Source organism: Staurois parvus, unplaced genomic scaffold (genome assembly GCF_062004578.1).
Source record: "Staurois parvus isolate SC_StPar_1 unplaced genomic scaffold, SC_StPar_1.0 ptg000047l, whole genome shotgun sequence".
NCBI classification, from domain to species: Eukaryota; Metazoa; Chordata; class Amphibia; order Anura; family Ranidae; genus Staurois; species Staurois parvus.
The window spans coordinates 3,233,187-3,239,695 of NW_028317843.1; positions in this window are offsets into that span (position 1 = coordinate 3,233,187).

A 6,509-nucleotide genomic window follows, 5' to 3' on the forward strand; every position below is an offset into this window, starting at 1 on the left:
GTGGATCGGCTCCCACCCTGCTGCGGTGGACAAGTGGATCAGGCCCCACCTCTGCCGTGGTGGACAAGTGGACAAGGCCCTACCTCTGCCGTGGTTGGCTAGTGAAGAAGCCCCCATTTTCTGCCATGATAACTAGGATGCTGTTTTACATTTCCACATCACGGCCCTTCACCGCACATACATCGCTCAGTAGGGAGTCCCAGCACACATGTCCAGTATCATGGAAAGGTCCTGATCTCCTTTTTCGATCGGGACCTTTCTCGATCATGTGACAGCCGTAACGTCGTGTCACGGTGGTCACATGACCCTAAATCCCGCCCTGCTTCCTGGCATCAGAAACCTCTTAAAGGGCCGGGAGGAGCCGGCTTGAAAGGGTTAATAATTGTACACCTCAGCGTTTTCACCTCACGTGGGAGTGACATCATCTCCCACCGACTAATGATGAGGTCTGAAGACTGGCACTCAGAAGATCATGCTGCTGCAATATTGCCAGACACCCAAGTATGGAGAATTTAGTTCCACTCCAACGGACAAACACGCATTGACTTGCATACAATGACTGCCATTCACTGACCTGCAGCAGCACAGACGGACGTCCAGACGTACACTAACCGACTGATGTAAACACCAGTGAGATGCAGACCAACAAACACTCTAGTATAGAGCAGATCACATACAAGATATAAAATGAGGCCTCCTACAAACACACATCCAACAATAGAAAAGCGATGACTAGCATCGAGTAGGTGAGGTTAGCATAGTTTAGTGTAGGTCCTGCCCTAGAAGAGTCTACCTTGTCGTGGTGGGCAGGCTTGTTATCTTCTAGCCAAAAATGACAGATTGAATACTTCCCTGATGAAGACTTTCCTTTCTGGCCAGATGATATAACTAAAAGACTCTTTGTGTAACCAAAGTGCCATGTGATAGGAACAGAAGAAGTATATGCATTCACATACATAAAGACAATAATTACAGAAGAAAGATGCTATAAACACGGCACACACGGAATGCCTGAGAGGCCAGGAAAGCGGTCATCACCACATCCGTCACAGTCCTATAGTGTAACCCCCCCTCAAAAAAACAGTGCTTTACGCATGTCATGGTAAGTCAGTGATGCGGCCTTTACCCCTTCCATTGGTGGTACGTAGATCAGGCCCCCACCCCTTCCATTGGTGGTACGCGGATCAGGCCCCCACCCCTTCCGTAGGTAGTCAGTGGATAGGCTCCCACCCCTGCTTTTGTGGGTACGTGGATCGGCTCCCACCCTGCTGCGGTGGACAAGTGGATCAGGCCCCACCTCTGCCGTGGTGGACAAGTGGACAAGGCCCTACCTCTGCCGTGGTTGGCTAGTGAAGAAGCCCCCATTTTCTGCCATGATAACTAGGATGCTGTTTTACATTTCCACATCACGGCCCTTCACCGCACATACATCGCTCAGTAGGGAGTCCCAGCACACATGTCCAGTACTCATGGAAAGGTCCTGATCTCCTTTTTCGATCGGGACCTTTCTCGATCATGTGACAGCCGTAACGTCGTGTCACGGTGGTCACATGACCCTAAATCCCGCCCTGCTTCCTGGCATCAGAAACCTCTTAAAGGGCCGGGAGGAGCCGGCTTGAAAGGGTTAATATTTGTACACCTCAGCGTTTTCACCTCACGTGGGAGTGAAATCATCTCCCACCGACTAATGATGAGGTCTGAAGACTGGCACTCAGAAGATCATGCTGCTGCAATATTGCCGGACACCCAAGTATGGAGAATTTAGTTCCACTCCAACGGACAAACACGCATTGACTTGCATACAATGACTGCCATTCACTGACCTGCAGCAGCACAGACGGACGTCCAGACGTACACTAACCGACTGATGTAAACACCAGTGAGATGCAGACCAACAAACACTCTAGTATAGAGCAGATCACATACAAGATATAAAATGAGGCCTCCTACAAACACACATCCAACAATAGAAAAGCGATGACTAGCATCGAGTAGGTGAGGTTAGCATTATTTAGTGTAGGTCCTGCCCTATTAGAGTCTACCTTGTCGTGGTGGACAGGCTTGTTATCTTCTAGCCAAAAATGACAGATTGAATACTTCCCTGATGAAGACTTTCCTTTCTGGCCAGATGATATAACTAAAAGACTCTTTGTGTAACCAAAGTGCCATGTGATAGGAACAGAAGAAGTATATGCATTCACATACATAAAGACAATAATTACAGAAGAAAGATGCTATAAACACGGCACACACGGAATGCCTGAGAGGCCAGGAAAGCGGTCATCACCACATCCGTCACAGTCCTATAGTGTAACCCCCCCTGAAAAAAACAGTGCTTTACGCATGTCATGGTAAGTCAGTGATGCGGCCTTTACCCCTTCCATTGGTGGTACGTAGATCAGGCCCCCACCCCTTCCATTGGTGGTACGCGGATCAGGCCCCCACCCCTTCCGTAGGTAGTCAGTGGATAGGCTCCCACCCCTGCTTTTGTGGGTACGTGGATCGGCTCCCACCCTGCTGCGGTGGACAAGTGGATCAGGCCCCACCTCTGCCGTGGTGGACAAGTGGACAAGGCCCTACCTCTGCCGTGGTTGGCTAGTGAAGAAGCCCCCATTTTCTGCCATGATAACTAGGATGCTGTTTTACATTTCCACATCACGGCCCTTCACCGCACATACATCGCTCAGTAGGGAGTCCCAGCACACATGTCCAGTATCATGGAAAGGTCCTGATCTCCTTTTTTGATCGGGACCTTTCTCGATCATGTGACAGCCGTAACGTCGTGTCACGGTGGTCACATGACCCTAAATCCCGCCCTGCTTCCTGGCATCAGAAACCTCTTAAAGGGCCGGGAGGAGCCGGCTTGAAAGGGTTAATAATTGTACACCTCAGCGTTTTCACCTCACGTGGGAGTGACATCATCTCCCACCGACTAATGATGAGGTCTGAAGACTGGCACTCAGAAGATCATGCTGCTGCAATATTGCCGGACACCCAAGTATGGAGAATTTAGTTCCACTCCAACGGACAAACACGCATTGACTTGCATACAATGACTGCCATTCACTGACCTGCAGCACAGGCGGACGTCCAGACGTACACTAACCGACTGATGTAAACACCAGTGAGATGCAGACCAACACTCTAGTATAGAGCAGATCACATACAAGATATAAAATGAGGCCTCCTACAAACACACATCCAACAATAGAAAAGCGATGACTAGCATCGAGTAGGTGAGGTTAGCATAGTTTAGTGTAGGTCCTGCCCTATTAGAGTCTACCTTGTCGTGGTGGGCAGGCTTGTTATCTTCTAGCCAAAAATGACAGATTGAATACTTCCCTGATGAAGACTTTCCTTTCTGGCCAGATGATATAACTAAAAGACTCTTTGTGTAACCAAAGTGCCATGTGATAGGAACAGAAGAAGTATATGCATTCACATACATAAAGACAATAATTACAGAAGAAAGATGCTATAAACACGGCACACACGGAATGCCTGAGAGGCCAGGAAAGCGGTCATCACCACATCCGTCACAGTCCTATAGTGTAACCCCCCCCCCAAAAAACAGTGCTTTACGCATGTCATGGTAAGTCAGTGATGCGGCCTTTACCCCTTCCATTGGTGGTACGTTGATCAGGCCCCCACCCCTTCCATTGGTGGTACGCGGATTAGGCCCCCACCCCTTCCGTAGGTAGTCAGTGGATAGGCTCCCACCCCTGCTTTTGTGGGTACGTGGATCGGCTCCCACCCTGCTGCGGTGGACAAGTGGATCAGGCCCCACCTCTGCCGTGGTGGACAAGTGGACAAGGCCCTACCTCTGCCGTGGTTGGCTAGTGAAGAAGCCCCCATTTTCTGCCATGATAACTAGGATGCTGTTTTACATTTCCACATCACGGCCCTTCACCGCATATACATCGCTCAGTAGGGAGTCCCAGCACACATGTCCAGTACTCATGGAAAGGTCCTGATCTCCTTTTTCGATCGGGACCTTTCTCGATCATGTGACAGCCGTAACGTCGTGTCACGGTGGTCACATGACCCTAAATCCCGCCCTGCTTCCTGGCATCAGAAACCTCTTAAAGGGCCGGGAGGAGCCGGCTTGAAAGGGTTAATAATTGTACACCTCAGCGTTTTCACCTCACGTGGGAGTGACATCATCTCCCACCGACTAATGATGAGGTCTGAAGACTGGCACTCAGAAGATCATGCTGCTGCAATATTGCAGGACACCCAAGTATGGAGAATTTAGTTCCACTCCAACGGACAAACACGCATTGACTTGCATACAATGACTGCCATTCACTGACCTGCAGCGGCACAGACGGACGTCCAGACGTACACTAACCGACTGATGTAAACACCAGTGAGATGCAGACCAACAAACACTCTAGTATAGAGCAGATCACATACAAGATATAAAATGAGGCCTCCTACAAACACACATCCAACAATAGAAAAGCGATGACTAGCATCGAGTAGGTGAGGTTAGCATAGTTTAGTGTAGGTCCTGCCCTATTAGAGTCTACCTTGTCGTGGTGGGCAGGCTTGTTATCTTCTAGCCAAAAATGACAGATTGAATACTTCCCTGATGAAGACTTTCCTTTCTGGCCAGATGATATAACTAAAAGACTCTTTGTGTAACCAAAGTGCCATGTGATAGGAACAGAAGAAGTATATGCATTCACATACATAAAGACAATAATTACAGAAGAAAGATGCTATAAACACGGCACACACGGAATGCCTGAGAGGCCAGGAAAGCGGTCATCACCACATCCGTCACAGTCCTATAGTGTAACCCCCCCCCCAAAAAACAGTGCTTTACGCATGTCATGGTAAGTCAGTGATGCGGCCTTTACCCCTTCCATTGGTGGTACGTTGATCAGGCCCCCACCCCTTCCATTGGTGGTACGCGGATCAGGCCCCCACCCCTTCCGTAGGTAGTCAGTGGATAGGCTCCCACCCCTGCTTTTGTGGGTACGTGGATCGGCTCCCACCCTGCTGCGGTGGACAAGTGGATCAGGCCCCACCTCTGCCGTGGTGGACAAGTGGACAAGGCCCTACCTCTGCCGTGGTTGGCTAGTGAAGAAGCCCCCATTTTCTGCCATGATAACTAGGATGCTGTTTTACATTTCCACATCACGGCCCTTCACCGCACATACATCGCTCAGTAGGGAGTCCCAGCACACATGTCCAGTACTCATGGAAAGGTCCTGATCTCCTTTTTCGATCGGGACCTTTCTCGATCATGTGACAGCCGTAACGTCGTGTCACGGTGGTCACATGACCCTAAATCCCGCCCTGCTTCCTGGCATCAGAAACCTCTTAAAGGGCCGGGAGGAGCCGGCTTGAAAGGGTTAATATTTGTACACCTCAGCGTTTTCACCTCACGTGGGAGTGAAATCATCTCCCACCGACTAATGATGAGGTCTGAAGACTGGCACTCAGAAGATCATGCTGCTGCAATATTGCCGGACACCCAAGTATGGAGAATTTAGTTCCACTCCAACGGACAAACACGCATTGACTTGCATACAATGACTGCCATTCACTGACCTGCAGCAGCACAGACGGACGTCCAGACGTACACTAACCGACTGATGTAAACACCAGTGAGATGCAGACCAACAAACACTCTAGTATAGAGCAGATCACATACAAGATATAAAATGAGGCCTCCTACAAACACACATCCAACAATAGAAAAGCGATGACTAGCATCGAGTAGGTGAGGTTAGCATTATTTAGTGTAGGTCCTGCCCTATTAGAGTCTACCTTGTCGTGGTGGGCAGGCTTGTTATCTTCTAGCCAAAAATGACAGATTGAATACTTCCCTGATGAAGACTTTCCTTTCTGGCCAGATGATATAACTAAAAGACTCTTTGTGTAACCAAAGTGCCATGTGATAGGAACAGAAGAAGTATATGCATTCACATACATAAAGACAATAATTACAGAAGAAAGATGCTATAAACACGGCACACACGGAATGCCTGAGAGGCCAGGAAAGCGGTCATCACCACATCCGTCACAGTCCTATAGTGTAACCCCCCCTCAAAAAAACAGTGCTTTACGCATGTCATGGTAAGTCAGTGATGCGGCCTTTACCCCTTCCATTGGTGGTACGTAGATCAGGCCCCCACCCCTTCCATTGGTGGTACGCGGATCAGGCCCCCACCCCTTCCGTAGGTAGTCAGTGGATAGGCTCCCACCCCTGCTTTTGTGGGTATGTGGATCGGCTCCCACCCTGCTGCGGTGGACAAGTGGATCAGGCCCCACCTCTGCCGTGGTGGACAAGTGGACAAGGCCCTACCTCTGCCGTGGTTGGCTAGTGAAGAAGCCCCCATTTTCTGCCATGATAACTAGGATGCTGTTTTACATTTCCACATCACGGCCTTTCACCGCACATACATCGCTCAGTAGGGAGTCCCAGCACACATGTCCAGTATCATGGAAAGGTCCTGATCTCCTTTTTTGATCGGGACCTTTCTCGATCATGTGAC